This window comes from Callithrix jacchus, chromosome 3 (genome assembly GCF_049354715.1).
Source record: "Callithrix jacchus isolate 240 chromosome 3, calJac240_pri, whole genome shotgun sequence".
NCBI classification, from domain to species: domain Eukaryota; kingdom Metazoa; phylum Chordata; class Mammalia; order Primates; family Cebidae; genus Callithrix; species Callithrix jacchus.
The window spans coordinates 172,269,563-172,290,543 of NC_133504.1; the positions used below are offsets into that span (position 1 = coordinate 172,269,563).

The following is a 20,981-nucleotide window of genomic DNA, read 5'->3' on the forward strand; positions in this document are numbered from 1 at the left end:
TTCTTACTCTTGCTTTAACTCGGTGGTACCACCATGTTGAATATTTGCTTAATCAGGCACTGATTTTTTAAAAAGCTATTTCTACATTCACATGTTTTAGTTGATAATCGTTAGCAATTTCTCAAGATTTTTAAAATGTGGAGTGCATTAGTTTTCTATTTTAATTTCTGACTTTGGAAATGATTAAGCATTAAATGTGAGACACACAATACAGTGAAAATAGTTCTGAGCGCGGACTTAACGAGGGAAGTGAGAGGCCTATGGACTGACTTCTATCTTTGCTGTTAATTATTTAATCACTCCACAAACATGGATTGAGTCTCACTTACGGGATGAGCAGTAGATAGTTGGTATAGTTAGTGTTTACACAAAGATAACTGAAATGAGGTCCAGGATCATCAGTTAACTCACTATTTGGTAGAGGAAACAAACAAGTGAACATATGGGATAAAACAGAAAATACATCAATACATATATAAAGAGAGAGAGAGAGAAAGAGACCAGAAAGAGAGAGAAGGAGAAAGAGAGAATGCAGAAACCAAGAGGAACGAATGATTGACTCTCCAACTAGGGAGGTAGCTTTTGATCTGCAAAGTCACTCGATTACTTTCTCAGTTTTGCTTACCTGCTAGATCAATGGTTTCTAAAGTTTCATTATTTTGGGTACCACCTTCATATTTTTTGACCTACCTAAGTACCAATTTTATATACTTGATTTCTTTAAATAGGCTTTAAATCAATTGATTTCTTTTTTAAAGACAGTATTGTCCCAAACAGTAGTATCTGTGAAATTACACGCTTTTCTTTCTTTTTGCTACCATTATACTAAATTTGGTTAAGTTATCTACCCAAACTATAAGCAATAAAAATTGCTGCTGAGTGTTTATTTAAAGTACCACAGCAAACTAAATTGATGCACATGTAAGACAAATATATTCCTATTAAGTCTGTTTTTGTTACCTTCAGCATCATATGTACCATCAGTGGTATACAACCTATCACAGTTTGGAAAATTCTGGACTATGTTTCCCTTCTAAAGTCCTTTCTGTCACTTATATTTTCGCCTCTGTAGAAGTTTTCATTTTTAAAATAATTTTCTCAGTACCTGTCAGGTAATTTAAACTCACAGAGGCTTGAATGAACAAATAACCTTTTTGAGTTCCTGTAGGATTGTGCTAATTTCAAAGAGAGAGTTTAAAACAAAAGATAAGAAGTCAAGGCGGGATCCCCTCTTCTTTCCTGGGGGAGTTTGAAACAGCTAGATCCATAAAAAGGAGGAGTTCAATTTCTGAACATGTTTGTTTAGAAAATAGAGGGTGGAAGAAAACATTCCCTAGTCCTAACTTCACAGAAGCTTTTCTCTTGATTGAAAACTAGTGCTTGTCATAAATATAAATATTGGATTAAGGAGGAATAGGAGACATTAAAGTGAAAAGTATGACCGTCATTGTGAGCACTGGAGCAGAATAATTATTCTATAATTTGTTTATGATTCATTTATGATTTATTACTTAAAATTACAAAAAGGAATTATGGTACTTTGTGGTTTAGGAGTAAAGCTATAACACATTAGGGAAATTAAAGGAAAGCATATGTCTTCTAATAAAAAATTTAGCAATGATTGACATTTATAATCACATGTTGGTGCTTTTTGTGTTTGACATAATGTTTAAATTCACTTTTGTTGCCACATTCTTTTCTGAAACAATGACCCATTTCTCTGTGATTCTTGTAGCAGAAAGATTACAGGACAACAGTATGTTCTGTAAAACTTTATTTAATATTGAATTTTACTTTCTTATTATTTATTGATGTTTACATTTTAAAAGTTACTCTTTCTATTTTGTAATGTAAAACCATGGTAAAAGAATGCACAATACACAACCTTTTAATATTTTATCAAAGAACAGTTTTGGTAAAAATACTTAATAAACTCAGAAGTGACTATCAAGGCAGCTACATTTTTCTAGCTAATGTGTGTATTCTCTCAGATGCACTAAGGTGTAGTAAGGGACCTCCCACATCGCCCTTGGCCAAAGAATATTTTTAAGAGATTGTGTCACTTCGTACCTTCATTTATTCAATTAAATAAATATTTTGGGGAACTGTTATGTGGCTAATTTTGTTTCTAAAAAGATATGCCGAAGTCCTGACAGCACTTTAAGATGTAATCTTATTTATAAATAAGATCATTAATTAATTAGCTAATTCATTAATTAAATGTCACACGTATTAAGATGAGGTCATACTGAAGCAGGGTGGGCTGTTAATTAAATATGACTGGTGTTCTTACAAGAGGAGAAGAAAGACAAAGACATACAGGAGGAACACCACGTGACTACAGAGGCAGAGATCTGAATGAGGCAACTACAAGCGGAGAAAAATCAGGAATTGCCAACAAACCACAGACTAGGAAGAGGCAAGGAAAGAGTCTCCCCACAGGTTTCAGCGCAAGGTTGGCCCTGCTGACACCTCGATTTTAAACATGTAACCTCTAACACGAGGAGAAAGTAAATCTCTGTTGTTTGTGGTAATCTGTTATGACAGCCCTAGGACACTAATGCAGACCCAGGGACGTGTTCAGGACCTGTTGTAGACACTTGTAACACATCAATAAACAATACAAAGACTTCTGCCCTGATGGTGCTGACATTCTCAAGAGGAAAGAGCAATATGGAGATGTGTTAGATGGTAATAAAGAGATAAAGAGGGCCAGGCGTGGTGACTCACGCTTGTAATCCCAGCACTTCGGGAGGCAGAGGCGGGTGGATCACTTGAAGTCAGGAGTCCGAGACCAGTCTGGCCAACATGGTGAAACCCCATCTGTACTAAAAATACAAAAAAATAGCCAGGTGTGGTGGCACATGTCTGTAGTCCTAGCTGCTCAGGAGCCTGAGGCCGGAGAATCACTTAAACCCAGGAAGCAGAGGTTGCAGTGAGCTGAGATCACGCCACTGCAATCCAGTTTAGGCAACAGAGTGAGACTTCGTCTCAAATAAAATAAAAAGAGATAAAGAGTATCAATCATGCACAGAAGAGGTGTGTCGGAGAGGAAAGATTGAAGGATACAATCATGAAAGTGTGGACAGATAAAGGGAAGATTTGAGCCAAAATTTGAAGAAGGTAATGATGTCAGCTTTGGAAAAACAGAGGAAGAACACTTCAGGGAGTGGTAGACCCTAAGTGCAAAGCCTTAAGGCTGAAGGATGATGAAAACATGAGAGGGAGGGCAGAAGGAGCTGAGACAAGGGTGGTGACTGGGGAGCCAGAGCTTGTAGGGCCTTGGGTGTTTTTTTGCTGAAAGAAATAGGGAACCATTGGAGGCTAAAGCAGATGCATGACATGGTCTGACCTACTTTTTTAAAGAATCACATTTGTTTTTGTGTTCAAAATAGACCATCAAGGGCAAGGATAGAAACCAGAGGACCAATTCATAGGCTATTTTAACAATTCAGGCAAGAGACAAGGATTGCTCGCAGCAAAATGGTGGCCATGGAGGAAATGCAGAATGGTTGCATTATAGAAAGAACCTCAAGATAGAATCAACAAGATTTCCTGGAAAATTGAATATGGGGTGTGAGAGCAAAAGAGGAGTAAAGAATGATTCCTAGAGTTTTGTTCTCTCAAAGAATAAAACTTCAGTCATCAAAAATATGGAAGCAAATTAAGGGATGGGTGCAGGAATGGCTTCCATTTTAGATATGCACGTTATTTTTTTTCTCAATTCCTTGTTTTCAAGTTTTGTCTGTTTCATTGTTTGGTATCTAGAGTATTTGTTGCTTTCATATGATGTATGTTTTTAAAGTTATTATTTATAGTTTATTTTACTCTGATAATTAATCTTTTTTTCCTTTATTTTTATTCTATAACTGATTTTCCTGATTTGTTTTCTACCTCCATTCTGTTCTCTCCCTCCTTCTTTCATTCTTTCTATTGCACTACTCTTAACTTCCTAGTTTTTAACTAACTAGTTTTTTACTAGGGAAACCATCCCATAGATGCCGAACACACTCAGAAAGAGACAGTCTAATCCTCTATTTCCAGAAATAGGTGTGCTCTGCTTCAGAGCAGATGATTCATGTGAGAGTTGCAGGATGGCTTCAGAGGATGCCACATGTGCAGTAAAACCAACGGTTATGTGTCTTTAAGACCTCTCCATGGAGTTGGCTCCAGAGTTTTCTTCTCAATGGTTAAGACTCCTTTCCCAGAATATGCCCATAGGTGTCCTAAAATTGATACTTGACTTGTCAGCTTTTTTTGATGGCTTTTAATACTGCATGTCTTTAAGAGAGTTTGATGATGTATATATTTAGACTTAGATTATACATATATAAGCTATAAATATATACATTTATATATAAACTTAAATTATATCTATAGCTTAAATATACATATTTAAAATATACATATTTAAGTTATAATGTACATTTAATTTTAATGTAATGTAATTTTATATATTTAATGCATATTTAATTTAACATAATGTTAAATATAAACTGATATATAGTAATCTTATATATTTAATGCATATTAAATTAAATAGACATTAAACATACTAATTAAACATATTTTAAATATAAACTATGGTATAACCTAAATAATGCACTAAGTATAGCTTAATATATATAAGTATTCATATATATAGCTCAGTATTTAAGGGCTTTTCCCTTTATCTTTCTAGCTTGGAGGAGGGAAGTAGTCTAGTAAAAGTAGGGGTGCATTAATTTTCTGCTAGCTTTGGAACTGCTATTAACCTGTTGAGTTTGTTTCACCAGAATATGTCTTTCTGGCCTGGTTTTATGCCCTGGAAGTTTGTATAGCATATGCCTAAACGTTTTCATCCCACATGTCAAGAGGTATGTTGTCTGCATGAATAAAATTCACACTCTAACCATCTTTTTAGTTTGCATTCATTCTACTCAGCTCAAGGCTGAATTGATTTTATTTGACCAGCAGAATTTATTTTAATTTTAATTTTAAATGGTAATATGATTTTAACGCTCAGGCAAAACCTGCTCTTAAGTGAGTTAGTCAACCACCAGTTACAGAAACTTGATGATACCACTAATTCTGAACAAGATTAATTTGGGTGGGTAGGATTAGTCATTTCTTTATTAGTCTTTAATTTTAGCCATCAAAGCAAAGTCAAGGGAATGTACACTTATCAGTATAGTTACATTTCAAGTGAGATCTTGAAATTAAGACAGATATCTTGTATGTTCAAGAGATTTTGACAAATACTACTTAAGCCAAAGACACAAATGAGGACATGCTCGATAGAGCTAACTCCTCCCATCTCTGGATGCATCCTCTATCCCTATCTCTTGCATTTAGTCTCACTCTCTCACCCAGGCTTGAGTGCAGTGCAGAATCTCGGCTCACTGCAACCTCCTCCTGAGTTCAAGTTCGTGCCTCAGCCTACTGCATAGTTGGGATTATAGGTGTGTTACATCACATCTGGTAAAATTTTTTATTATTATTTTTTAGCAGAGATGAGGTTTCACCATGTTGGCCAGGCTGCTTGAACGTCTGACCTCAGGTGATCTGCTGCCCTCTTTGGACGCCCAAGTGCTGGGATTACAGACATAAGCCACTGTACTTGCCTGGCCAGCAGAATAAACAAAAGTGTTGATGAGCCCTACCTGGATTCATTGAGGAATAGAACAATTGTTTCCCTGTAGAACAATCTTCTAGAGACACATGTAAAAAAATGCATAAAACATTTCTTACCATGTAAATTTATGAGAACATGCAGGTTATATTTAATGGTACTATCTGGGCAATATGAAGGGATTTTGAGATTATTTTAGGGTTAGTGTATATTCGTATCTTAGTTATCATAGTAAATTGCCTCAAAATTTAGTAACTAAAAACAACAATAGGCATGTAGTATCTCACAGCTCTTCCATGGGTCAGGAATTTAGTAGCTTAACTGTGTTCTTCTGACCAGGGATCTCTCATAAGGCTGCATCCATGCAAAGGCTTTCGAGAGTCTGCATTCATGATCAATTGAGAATCAATATTCATATAGCTCACGTATATGGCCAGTTGGTGTTGGCTGTCGGCAGAAGGTCTTGGTTTCTCTCCATGTGAACTGCTCCATAAGGCTGCTTGAATGTCTTCATGTGTGGTAGCCAGCAGAGAGTGAACCAAGAGAACAAACAAGGCAGAAGCTAAAATTTCTTTGATAACCCAGTTTCTGATGACACATGCTGCCATTTCTACAATGTCCTGTTAGTTAACACATATCAGCTCTATTAAATGTGGTAGTAGGCTGTCCAAGGGCATGGGTGTAGGAGGCTGACTCATGGCGAGGACGTGACTGCCACAGTCTACAGAGATGAATACACTGGATTATGGAAAAAATATTAATTACTCCCTCATTTTCCAACTTGGTGGAGTGGCTCCTGATCCAACAGGTACTCAAGATTAGACTGAGGAAACCAGGGTCTCAGTATAATAACAGGGCCTTTTTCTCTCTACATATCTTTGAATGGTCTACTATGTGTTCTTTGCCTCACATCTATTAAAACTAAGAATGATAATACCTCTATTAAAAGAAAGATTTTTCTGATATCCCCAAGTCAGGGTACAACTCCTCTGTTATTGTGTAACACTCTTTACATAGTGCTTCTTATAACTTGCACTTGCAACACATTGCATTGTAATTACTTTGCCCTCGATCTAGCTGTCCACTGTGCTTGAAGCCATTGGCTTGTATTAAAAGTGACAGTATTATTGAAGATTTTGCTGAATTAATCAGCTTCAATTTTGCATGTCCATTTCTGCCCCATCTATATAATGAATAATTGATCTGTCAAACACAATACTACCGTTTTATTAAATAGCCATAGCATATTAGATGCCAGGATAGAGTATGCCAATGTGGCTTAATTGTTTTTGTCAAATGCCTTCCATCTATTTAATTAAATTAAATATCCACTCCAGACAACTGAAAAAGCCACCCTCCACCTTTAAAATTCCATGATTCAATGACTTGAGGGTTCAGCCCCACTCAGTGCAATTTCTTTTGAGATGGAGTCTTGCTATATTGCCCAGACTAGTGTCAAACTTCTGGGCTCAAGTGATTTCCCAACCTCAGCCTCCTGAGTAGCAGGGACTACAGGCATGTGCCACCAGGCATAATCTTATTAACATGCCAGCTTTCTGTACAAAAACTTTGTTTCTTTTTCACTTTAGTGGCATACTATGGAATGCAAGCCTGCTCCATTTGTTCAGTGCACATCATATTTCAATAATGCTGTGTTCTGACAACCAATTTCAGCCTAAAATGAAACAAAACAGAAAAACCTCCTAGATTTATTTTAAAAAATCAATCTTTTTGCTCCTATAACATAAATAGAATGAAAGTAAAACATCCAATTCTAACTCTGAGTTGACAGGCATATATCCTACACTTTGAGGCATTGCTATTAAAAATGCAATACTGTCTCCACTCATTGGCTGTTGTAAAGTCTGTCTCATAATAAGAAAAAGTTAAGTCATTGAAAAAAAGGAAAACATGCAGTTTCTCTAAGTTTATCTTACTGAAAATGCAGACAGTGATCCTAATCTTTATCTTAACGTGTAATGCTTGGAGGCATTGGTTTCTTTTATGGTTGATCTTGTTCCCTTCCCTCTTTCTAACTATACCTTCAGGCTTGAGTTGGCCCAATAAAAGCCTAGTGACATTGAAGAATGTTATTCACCACGCCTCAGGAAAATGTATGGTAAATCTGTGTAACTGTTCATGGGGTTGCAGAATGAAGAATTAAATCATCAACATGATGAGAGGAAAATAAATAAATAAATAAATAAATACCTCAAACCAGGTGAAGAGATAGAGTTGATACTGGTGGCTGTATATTTGTCTTCATCAATGTTGACAAACCAAGATGGGATACTGGTAATTCCTTAATTTCTCATTGATATAATTTGGCTGTGCCCCTACCCAAATCTCATCTTGAATTACTATCTTTTTTATCCCCATGTGTCTAGGGAGTGACTTGGTGGGATCTTGGAAATGGCTTCTCCCATGCTATTCTTGAGATAGTGAGTTAGTTCTCATAAGATCTGATGGTCTATAAGGGGCTCTCCTCCATTCACTCTTCTTCTCTCTTTCTCTCTCTTCCCCTTCCACCATGTTTGTAAGTTTCCTGAGGCCTCCCCAGCCTGCAGAACTGTGAGTCAATTAAACCTCTTTCTTTTATAAATGACCCAGTCTTGGGTATTTCTTTGTAGCAGTGTGTAAATGGATGCATATACTCATGCCCACAAATGACTTTATGTTCTTATTGTTTTCTGTATTCTAATATACATATTTTATTTCTCAGAGCTAAAATCCCTAATGTGAATTTTGATCGTCTTTTTTCTCTGCCTTCTGTGCTGAATTGTGTCATCCTTTCCCACAAAAAGAAAGATTATTATATGTTCCAGTACCTCAAAATGCAACTATATTTGGATAATGGGTCTTACAGAGTTAAATTAAAATGAGGTGTGGTTAAATGAGTTAAATTAAAATGAGGTGTGTTAAATTAAAATTAGTGTGAACCCTAAGCCAATATCACTGATGTCCTCATAAGAAGATGAAATTTGGATACAGACATATAAAGAAGGAAGATAATGTGAAGACAAAGGGAGAAGATTGGCAATCTTCAAGCCAGGAGAAAGGTCTAGAATATATCATTCCTCATGGTCTGCAGAAGTAACCTACCTCACTGACACTTTGATCTTGGACTTCTAGCCTCCAGAACTGTAGGAAAATAAATTTCTGTTGGTTTAGCCACTCAGTCTGCAGTGTTTTGTTACAGTAGTCATTGCAAGCTAATAAATTACCCTAAGGGCATGACTTGTTATAACTTGCCACTGAAAAGTAGTTCATAATCAAAATGATTTTATAATCTAAAGATAGCAGGAAAAACATCTCTAGAACAGCAGGAGAAGTATCTACTAAATATAACAGATTCTGCCTGTTTTCGGAATATCACAGAGTAGGTCTGACAAGTATATTCCCAGTGTGGCATGAAGATTGGTAGAAATGAAATAATATTTCAATTCAGATACTATTAGATCTTCAGCAGCAAGACATTTACCTAATAAAATCTACCTTACAGAGATTTGTGAGTATTAAGTGTGATAGCCAAAAGAGTACTTAGATTAACACAGTATTAGCACATAATAGGGTGCTCACTACATGTTCTTGTTCTCCCATTAGTTTGTAGTCAAGTATAACTCATAGATTATTTTTCTGCTGTTCTTTTACCTCACTAATCTGTGTCCATAATTTAAAGAAACAATCTTCTCTTTTCTCTATTTTTCATGAGGATATCGTGTTAAGAAATATCATCTTCATTTTGATTACTTGTTGCTCTAATTTTTAAAGATCACCTTCAAACCTAGTCCTAGCAAATATTTCTGTCAGAGGTGTCTGAATTAATGAGTATGCCCTGTAGTCAGCGATTCAGGTCTTTGATTAAAAATAGACATACAGGCTGTCCTTGTTTTACACGGAACCATATTAACTGTAACTCATACAAAGTGAGGAATTGATCAGTATGAATGAATTCATTTAACATAATGCTGGTACTGTACAAAGCATGGAGAACCTGTAAGTCAGTGAGAAACATCAGAGATGCCCTTTGATTTATTTTCCTATATTGAGACTGATCTATACATAATATCAGTATGCCTGATTCAAACACACATAAATACAATACATACACAGGTACCCCTCCATAATTTTATTCAAATTTATTTTTCTCAATATTCACAAGCATATACTTGCTTTTCTATTTAGTTAAAAAGATTTCTTCTATCCATTCCTGGTCCTCCTGTTAAACTCCCTGCATACTTCAAAGCTCAAACTGAACATAATTTCCTGGAAGTCTTTTACTAATTTCTCCCGGGAAAGTCAATTTATCTCTCAGTTCTCCTGGTACTGTGAGTATCTCTTAATCTGGATGAAATGGATAACCTTTGGCTGGTCAGTGATGAGGCTACATTTTGCCTGTGAAGAAGCACCATCTATCCCCAGGTGTGTGCTCTGGGATGACTTGTTTTCAATTGCTGCATTCTGGGAGTACATTTGAGCCATTACAGATGTTCGAGGATGCTGAAAGAGATGCCTTGATTTTCTGAGAGAGCTTTGGGAGTGTGTGGGAGAAAATTAGTAGCAAAAAGTTCAGACTTATGTAGACCTAATGACCCTGATGGCTGGAGTACAATAGGTGATGCTTGATTGACTAATGTTCTGCGATTGTGCCTACACCTTAATCTCTAGATCCTGTGAGTATTGTTTGTTATATTACATGTCAAAAAGACCATGTAGATGTGAGGAAGGCTATGGATCGTGATATAGGAGATTATCCTGGTGGCCCCAATGTAATCACATGAACTCTTAAAGTAGAAGAGGAACACAGAAGAGTCAGAGAAGTGTGATGTGAGGACTCAGCCACCACTGATGGCTTTGAAAATGGAGGAAGGAGACACAAACCAAGGAATGCTAGTAATTTCTAGAATCTAAGAATGATCCTTAGCTGACAGCAAGGAAATGTGGATCTCAGTTGCACAGCATAAGGAACTAAGCTCATCTGACAGCCTGAATGAACAAGAAAAAAGACTTTCCTCCAGAGCTTTCGGAAAGTAAGGCAACCCTGCAGACACCTTTATTTCAGCCTCATAAGATTCTAAACACAGGCAAAGCAGTGACCACTGGACTTCTGACTTATAGAAAATGTGAGACAATAAACTTGTATTTCTTTAAGATTCTAAGGTTGTGGTAATTAGTAATGGAAAAATACAGAGGGAATACAGAGGGAATAGGAAGGAAATATAGAGTAGAGAGGGAAATGTCTGTAATATGGACCACCATGGAAAAACTAAACAACAGAGCCTTTAAGAGAAAAGTGCCATGAGTAAAAGTGTTGCAGAGCAGGGCAAGCCTTAGCATCGAGGCCCGAATTAGAACCTGGAAGAGATCCCAGGAACCTTGCATATCTGTATACAACTGTCACCTGCAGCATCCTGCTCCCCAGTTCTCAGGAGGCTGTTTATCCTGTGAAGAAGATAGCTGTGGAACAATGGAAATCACTGTGTTACCAGGGACCCCACCAGCTGTGCTATGTGAATATGTTCTGAAAAATCAGGGTAAACATAAGTTTTTCTGTATCCCATAAGAAAGGGAGGCAGATGCAAGTTGGAGAGACCAGCAGTACCATGGACAGTGACTTGTATGGCATCTTGAACCTACTTAATGCTAGACTTCAAAGGAGCAGGACTAAGAAAACTGACAGAGCTGTAGGCAAACATTATGCTTATATGTGAGAAGTTCTCCCCATACAAGGATTCCTGGAGTCCCAGAGTGAATGAATGGCTGGGGGGATCCTGGGATCAAATTAGGGGCTTTCTAATAGTGTCCACCTGATTTGATCCTGGGATCTCCTGAGCCATTCATTCACTTTGGAAATTTGGAGTGTAGATATGTTAGGAATCACTTGTAAATATCTGTTCTTGATACCTGCAATCAATTTCTCCCAAGCCTGAAGCTTGTAGGCAGGCATTCACCATCTATTTAATAATTTTGTGTTCTATCCTGGAAAAGTAGGCGGCCATCAGAATTGTTCATTTAAATTGAGTGCTTGTGCTGTGTTCTAAGCACGTTTCATAAATTAGCACACTATTCCTTAGAAGAACCTTTAGGGATAGGCATTTTTCACTATGGTTTACAAATGAGGAAACTGAGGCATGCAGACACTATATCATTAGCCCACAGTTGCATAGCTAATATGTGGTAGCATTGGAATTGATTCTAGACAATATGCCTCCAGAGACCATGTTTCTCACAGCTATTGTAATGGACAGAATAAAAGCACCCCAAGCTGTCCACATCTTAATTCATGGACCCTATTAATATATTATCCTACATGGCAAAAAAAAATTAAGGTTGTTAATTAGCTGATATTATAATATAGGCAAATATTCCTGGGTTATCTGTGGGGAACCTGTGAAATCACAAGGGGACTAAGGAGTAGAAGAGGGAGTCAGAGGGAAGATTGGTGTAATGTGATATGAAAAGTCAATTCACCATTGATGGCTTTCAACATGGAAGGCATACACAAGCCAAAGAATGCAGGCAACATTAAAAACTGAGGTCAGGAGTTTGTGACCAGCCTGACCAACATGGTGAAACCCTGTATCTACCAAAAAGTAGCTCAGTGTAGTGATGCACACCTTAATCCCAGCTACTCAGGCATCTGAGGCAGGGGAATCAATTGAAGCCAGGAGGTAAAGGTTGCAGTGAGTTGAGATCATGCATTGCACTCTAGCCTGGGTGACAGAGCAAGACTCTGTCTGGAAAAAAAAAAATTACTGGAAAAGGCACAAATCTAACTCTCCCCTATAGTATCGGGAAAGCAACACAGCCTTGTTGACACCTTGATTTCAGTCCAGTGAGACCCACATCAGACTTCTGACCTCAAGAGCTAGAAGGTAATACATTTGTGATTTTGGAAGCCACTACCTTTGTGGAAATTTGGTGCAGCAGTAATAGAATATTAATGGCTCTGTAATAACTCTGCTGACTACTGTTCCCAGGTCATATCAGGGATTTGCAGAATGATAACTCTTCCTCTCTATCCATCCTCAATGATACATTAAAAGAATCCCGTTTGCACACATATTGAGTCTCAACGTTATTGTCCTACCACCTTCACATTCTGATCCAATTATCACTATTTAGAAATTATGAAGCTGCCATCACCAGAAATATCCTTTCTCTGAGCTCTCATATCTGGATGGCCACCGCCCCAAGCTTCCCTCCAAATAATATAGTTCTCTCTGCCTATCCAGGCATGGTTTCAACTCCCCAGTAATATTGTTCAGGGTACTTATTTTAATGCTTAAGGCATTTCTCATTATTTCTACACATTTTTCCTGCCCAAGGAGAAAACAACGAAAGGAAGGAAACCTATCGGCCACCATTTCTAAAACAACAGAGAATGATTTTCTCTCTCTGGGAGAAGAGTCCCTCAACTTCCATCAACTCAGAGCCACTAGCTCCTCCTCCCACCCCATTTGTTTTGGTGGTGATCTGGTAATGGTTAACTATAACTGTTTTTTGTTTTGTTTTGTTTTTTGAGATGGAGTTTCGCTCTTGTTACCCAGGCTGGAGTGCAATGGCGCGATCTCGGCTCACCGCAACCTCCACCTCCTGGGTTCAGGCAATTCTCCTGCCTCAGCCTCCTGAGTAGCTGGGATTACAGGCACGCGCCAGCATGCCCAGCTAATTTTTTGTATTTTTAGTAGAGACGGTGTTTCACCATGTTGACCAGGATGGTCTCCATCTCTTAACCTCGTGATCCATCCGCCTTGGCCTCCCAAAGTGCTGGGATTACAGGCTTGAGCCACCGCGCCCGGCCGAACTATAGTTGTTTATATGTAAAAACTAATTTACTTTTAATCAATAAAATAGCCGTTGTAAAAATAGAATGTTTTGAGATTGAGCATATTGGTCTCACCCTAGAAGCTTTGTGACAGAACAGGGTGCAAGAATGAAGCATCCAATGGTTCTCAATAAGGACTCACTTTAAAAAAGTACTTGCCATGCCTCATTGACTTTGAAGAGGAGCCTATGGCCTCCAAGGAAAGTTTATTTACCTTCAAGCCATAATGTTTGTTAGCCTTTTATAAGAGTGAAAAATGAGAATCTCAGGAGTCTGCTATTTCTGACAAAGTGTCTGCAGCAAACCAGATGGCATTGTCCCCTGGAACAGCTAGTGTCCATGTTTATGTCATCCCTGGTCTCTTAGCTTCTGAGTCATAAATCAATAGTTTTCCTCATTTCAACATGGACTACACTTGCGTTTTAGTGACCAGCCCAACAAGAATCCCACCAAAGGCTTGCTGTTCTACTCCCAGAAACACCCCAGTGTCCTTTAAAGTTCAGAAAATTCTGAAGGAGCAACACTATCACTAGACTGTCATTTAAACTGTAAATGTCCTAATACATTTGGAAACCTAAAGTGGAGTAATCTGACCCCTTGGAGGCTTTTGAAATGATTGATCAAAGTGGGAAAGATGTTCCACTCAGCTACTTTACATTTCTAGTTTGTCTTTCAGTATCTGTGTCCCATAGTGACTTTCAAAAGAATTGCTTGAATTTGTCTAAATTTAATATAACAAAAAAGATATCAAATCTCATCCTAACTTCTTCAGATGAATGGCATCCAATTTATATTTTTCAGAGGTAGTCCAAGTAAAAGTTGGGTTTATCTTAAACATACCCAATCTAAGAAGCTCTGTATGGAAATAAAAGATTCATGAAGGTTATTTTTCACTCTTAAACAAACATTTCCAGTAATAAATAATTCTGCGGCTGGGCGCGGTGGCTCACACCTGTAATCCCAGCACTTTGGGAGGCCGAGGCCGGTGAATCACGAGGTCAAGAGATCAAGACCATCCTGGTCAACATGGTGAAACCCCGTCTCTACTAAAAATACAAAAAATTAGCTGGGCATGGTGGCGCATGCCTGTAATCCCGGCTACTCAGGAGGCTGAGGCAGGAGAATTGCCTGAACCCAGGAGGCAGAGGTTGCAGTGAGCCAAGATCGTGCCATTGCGCTCCAGCCTGGATAACAAGAGTGAAACTCCTTCTCAAAAAATTAATTAATTAATTAATTAATTCTGCAATTTGCTAAGGTCCCATTTATACCTGAATTTTTGTTATTTTTTTTATTGTACTTTAGCTTCTGGGGTACATGTGCAGATCATGCAGGATTGTTGCATAGGTACAGTGGTTTGCTGCCTCTATCCCCCTGTCACCTATATCTGGTATTTCTCCCCATGTTATCCCTTCCCAACCTGAAATTTAAGGAGAAAAAGCTATTGTGTTAAACAAGCTAGAGGTAGTATTACTTCATATTGCTGGATTACAATGTTTAATAAGTTTTTTTATACTGAAATAACACAACCTTAAGTAAAAATTTTGGTTCCTAAAATTATTAGCTGAGCAAACATGGTCAGGTACTTAAATTCCTTTACCCCTTTTTCTAGAGTTTCTTTATCTATAAATAGATAGTTAGAGCAACTATCACATAGGATGATTTATATACAGAAAAAAGTAGGCATTCACTTGTTACTCTTAGGTGTCTAAACAATTTATTGGGCTTGAAGCAAAGGACTCCTCATCTGCATTGCAACAATAGATACTACCACTTCATTAGCATTAATTATATGTAGTAGTAGAAGGTACATTATCAAAAATTAACATTTTACGTCATTTTGAGGTAACTCTCTAACTTAATCAAACTTTTCTACTCACTAAATAATTGTAATAAATGTAAAACCTGAAGTTTATAATTGATGAATGGAAAAAAATCTTAGACTTCTCATTACTGAACATAAGTCTACTAAAATTTCAGCTTAAAATCACAAATCTGTATCAGTTACTTAATGTTATATTTGAAAGTATAATGCAAGACTATCACTCTAATAGATTACATTTCTTTAAGCATCTCAGAAACATGAATTACCTAAATGTACAAATCCTTAGATACGAGAAACCAATACTATTCTTTCAAATATTATAGCATTTATTTTGTTAAATCTTTTCATTTGTGATTTTTTAATCTGGGATTGAAAGACACATTGCTAGTCAGACAGGTCATTAACATTCATTTAACTGGGGTTATTTTTATCTCTGCTGCTTAATTTTGATTTTCTTAAGATTGGAAGATGCATTGCCACTCAGGCAATTGCCTTTCTAAATAACAGAAGCTGGACCTAGTGATTTTAACTCAGCTGGCAAGGTACCTGGAGCTGCAGATATTGTGGGCTTTAAAATTTTAAAAAGTAGTTGGCCTCTTAGTTTATGAAATGTGATTCCTTATCTGCTTTCAGTTCTCAACTAGGTAACACATTTGACTGGATTTTGCATTTTCTTCTTTGCATTTGTAGTCTTATAGTCTTTCTCTATTTCCTTCACTCTCTCCCTTCTTTCCTTTCTTCTTCCTTCTCTTCCTCCTCTTTTTCTTTTTCCACACTGTCCTACAGATACTGAAAAAAGTTTAAATAAATTTTAATGATCTCTTATGGCTTTATGTGACTTGCAGATACAAATTAACTCCAAGGTCATTTTAATGACACAGCAGAGGATTAAAAACACAAAATTTAGAAAACTAGAGCAACTGCAAAGTTAGTAAATAAATGCCCAAATAAGTTTATTCATCCATGTAATGAAGGAGTGATAAAAGATGTTTTTAAGCTCTTTGGCAAAACCAACAGAAGAAAGAAATAATCACAGGTTTTATAAGTATTGTTAAAAACTGCTTTTTGCCCCAAAATAAATATATTGGATAAAACTGCCAAAAAGAATAGATAATCAAAGCTGAATAGATGTGTTGATGCAAGCTAATATTAACATTTATAGGAATGTGTATAAACATGAACATTATATTTTATTCATTAGTGTTTCATAAAATTTTAAATGGCAAAATTCAGATTCAGTGATTAGTTTCTCAGAATCTTTTGTTTATTTCTTTAATTATGCAGAAACTTAAAGTACCTCCCTTGGACTAAGCATTATATTTTCATTGCTTTGTACTCCTCCTTCTTTATTTTCAGCCTATCAATTTAGACAAATACAGTTACAGCCATATATAAATCAAAAAGATGGGTACCCACAGCTACAGTGCAGCTGCAATTGTTGCATCAGCAGTAAATGACCAAATATATTTAAAATATATTTTGAGCAATATAATAAAGATAATTATATTTAATTTCTTTGAATCACCGTACTTGAGAATTATCCATATTTTACATGTGTGTATCTTTTTATGCATGTGAAAACTCAACACACACACAGAATGAGAGACTTGAGTTCAGCTTATTTATTAGTCTTAAGGCTATATCACTCTGATCTTCACTGTTCTCACATCTTATCTACACTCTGGTATGGGCAGCAGCAGATTTATTTATTCATTCAGGATACATTTATTGAGTATCTACTGACCCTGGAGAACATTGTTATATGTAAAGGATCCTGAGATGAATAAGATTCAGCCTTTACTCCAAGGAGGTCTAATTTGGGAGAAGAGCATGCAAGCAAATAATTATGAAACAGTTTTATGCTGTAATGAGACATGGAGCAAGGCAAACCTAGGTGTGATTAATGCTGTTTGGGATGAAAGAGGACTTCCCAGCAGAAGAGCTGTTTGAACCAAGTGTTGAAGAATATTCTAGAGCTGAGCAAGTAGTCAGTCCCAAAGGTTGAAGAAACCTATTTGAAGCAGAAGGAACAACATAAGCAAAGCCATTGAGACATTCAACAAATGCTTATTGAACTAGTGCTGTGTGCCAGGAAAAGGTGTGCTTACAATTGAGTGGGGGAGGGATGTGAATGTATTCCTAAACTATGTAATTCAGGTGATTTTGCAAAGTGAGAAATGGCATGAAAAAAGTAAAGCACAGTAAAATAACAGAGAAATGTGAAAGGACAGCTAGCGTTTGATAGTTTGGTCAAGGAGAGCTTCTCTGAGGTGACAATTGAGACCTGAATAAGGGGTAAGAACCAGCCATGCATAAGCATGGAGGGAAAGCTACAGGAAAGTTCTGAGAGCAAAGTTCCTAAAGCAGAAAAGAGCTCAGCTTATGTGAGGATCAGGAAGGTCAGTTAGGTTTGAGTGATTTGAAAGAGTAGGAGGATAGAAGGAGAGGAGGGACAGAGGGTAGGCTGGAATCAGATCATAGAGAACCTTATAGACCAATGGATGGAATGTAAACATTCATCCAGTGCAGTTGAAAGCCGTTGGAGAGCCAAATAGAGGACTGACCTGATCTTACTATTTTATCAAAATTCACTGTGAGGGTTGGGTGGAGGATATGTTTAGGGGATGAGAAGGAAAAAGGAGATGCTCTTGCAGAGGTGCAGAAAAAAACACGACAGTGATTTACATTAGAGTGGTCAAGGCCAGAAACAGAACAGCACATTTGGGACACTGTAAGTACTTATTATAGCTGGATATATATAATTTTGATTATATACATTGAATGAGACGGAGATTAATTGGGATAAATTGGCACTCTCCAGGTTATAAATGCATTTTTTAATTGCACGGGTGTTGAAATTGATTCTTTTGGCAATGTGAAAACATTAAAGTGTTTCAAGGAGAAAGAAAAAGCAATGGCATAATCAGATTTTGTTTTATGATAGTTTGGACTGCAGTAAGGTGAAGAAGGAAGTAAGAGGATGGTGATTGGAGCTAGGAAGTGCAGATAGAACACTAGGACACTGGCGCTTGTGGGAAAGGCTGGGAGATTAAATGAAGGGATGTGTGGTAAGCATAAAGGAATCTAGGATGACACCCAGTTTTTTGTTTTGTTTGTTTAACCTAAGTGACTGGTTAGTGATGGAACCCTTGAGTAGATTTTTTTAAAACGCCAAAAGGGGATCAGGTTTGTGTTGGTGATACTGGATTTGGGATCTTTGTGGGATTTGCAAAGAAAGATGTTTCTTGGCCAGTAGATAAGCAAGGAGAGATAAGCCAAGGCTGGAAATTCAATTTTATATATGTAGCAAGGAGCTCACACACAAGTAGTCACAATGTAAATGAAATGCAGCATGGGGTATTGGAGGATGTCTAGCCAACTGTCAAGTCAGAGGAATAGCTCATAACCATGGAGAAATCACAAGTGTTATAAACACATGCAAAACACGTGTGTTGACCCGTACTAAGTCAAGATTCTAGGCATGGCTGGAAATAAGAAGGGCTTTAAGAGAAGTTGTTTAGTGGGTACAAGTATACAGTTAGATAGGAGAATTGAATAACTGGTATTCAACTGATCAGTAGGAGGACTATAGTTTACACTAATCTATTGTACATTTCAAAATAACTAAAAGAGAATAATTTGAATATTTCTCAAATAAAAAAATGATAAATATTTAATGTGATGAATAGCCCAATTACCCAATTTGATCTTTATATATCATATGAATGTATAAAATTATCCCATGTATGCCCAAAATATGTACATCTATTATGTATTAATTAAAAATTAAAACTTTAGTTATATACAGATATAAAATCTTAGTAATGTCAGTAATTAAGAAAGTTTGGTCTTTGTTCCAAATTTAGATTGGTTTGGATCAAGGACCTGCATACAAAATACAAGAGACCATTACAAGTTGATATTAAGTGAACATCTTGGCTCAGCGTGAAAGCTTTTGTATTGTTTACCTGCTTTAGGGAGAGAGTCATACCTCAGCATCACCAAGCCTGACCCTTTCAGTGGACTGAGTGGGAGGACTTGGTTAGCAGAGGGAGTAAAGGATGGAAGAAAGAGGCAGTTCAAACAGTTCCATTTGTATCAGTGTTTCTTAAAATGTAGTCTGAGGACAACTGTAACAGAATCACTAAGAATTTTTGTTGAAGATGGTATTTATTACTGAATCCTACCTAGATCTACTGAATTAAAATCCCTGGGAATGGGATTGTGTCTCTACTGTCATTAAGTCATGTACTTAGTACTCCCTACAACATCCTTTGGGCCTGCCCCCAATATTTATAGGTTATCTCCAAATCCTGGCTTCTTAAACTCAATTCTCCTGGCATCCAGAGCAATTCACCTTTGGTAGCTAAACAAGGTTAATTAATACAGAATACAGCAGTCAGCTTGGACAGAGTACGTCTGCTCAGAACAATTATTGAACTCACATCTAAAATATAGTTCTGTGCTAGTAAAAGCCAAACCCTATAATTCACTTTGTAGTACAAGCAACAAAGGACAGCACTGTCATTTGCATTGCTTACTGTGGTAGTATTTTGCTCTCAAGATTACCTCTAATTTTATAATTGCATATTTGCATACAAAAAAGTCAATGAATTCGTGGCACTTAACACAGTCTGTGGCACCTATTAAGTGTGCAATACATGGTAGTTATCATTTTTTCTTTTTGGAGTGTTGCCAAAATGTTCTTATTTTTGTTGATATTTGCATTTTGGGGGGAAAGTTGTGAAATTGGAAATTAATTTCTTTAAGAAAATTCTGAAATTCTAGTACTATAGAAAGAACAAATCATAATTGTTATAATAGAAACCTTGTTTTAAAAACACTCTTGGTTATTGATTCCCTTTCCATGACAAGAAAGTAACCAGAATCTAAAGGGTTGTACAGACTGAAAAAAATTCAAAAATATTAATGTTCAAAATGTATTATTTGTTTTAACATGTGAAATAGGGGAGGAGAATTCAGAGCAGAACATAGGAGGCAATAGAACATTTCCTGGGGGTTCCTGTCTCCACACAGGAGCTAAATGAACAGAGGGGGAATAGTCTTACAAGGATGCTCAAATCAAGAATGTTGACAGCGGAACAATAGTCCAGCTGTAGGACTGCAGCGATGATACAGTTAATCAAATGCATCAACTTTATAAATTCTGATATGTTCTGAGACGTCTGTTCCCTGAAGAATAGTTTAATACTCCTAACCTGATGTGTTTTCCAGGAGTCATAATGTGGCTCTGTTTAACAGGAAATCAGCTAGGAGTATATTTACACTTGGAAACTGGAAACACATGGAGACAAACTGAAAATTCGTAAATTGGATGTGTTGGAAGACCCCACTGGTGCATGAATGCAAAAGAACCAGGGTGCTGATGTGTAGATCTTGCAAAACATTTACTTTTCCTAGTTAAACATTTTTAGCTAAAAAATCTCAGATTTTTTTTTTTTTTTTTGGCGGGAAGCATGTCTAAATAAAGCAGATGAAAGAAAACAGTGAAACAGTGTCTTTAGAATTAGAGAGGGATTAAATCTGTGAGGGATTAATGAGTTGACTTTCTCACCATCGAGCCCTCCTCATTAATCACAGGGGTTGATAAACCCCAGGGCCAAATCCAGTCTGCTGTCTGCCTGGTTTTGTAAATAAAGTTTTATTGGCACACAGCCACTCTCATTTTTTTTTTTTTTTACATATATCCTATAGTTAGT

At 36.9% G+C, this 20,981-nt stretch overlaps 1 protein-coding gene across 4 annotated transcripts in view; it reads left to right on the forward strand.

The window, feature by feature from the left end:
* KCNIP4 (potassium voltage-gated channel interacting protein 4) overlaps window positions 1-20,981 on the forward strand; it is a 1,202,281-nt gene that overhangs the window by 330,106 nt on the left and 851,194 nt on the right. The gene's annotated exons all lie outside the window — the stretch shown is intronic.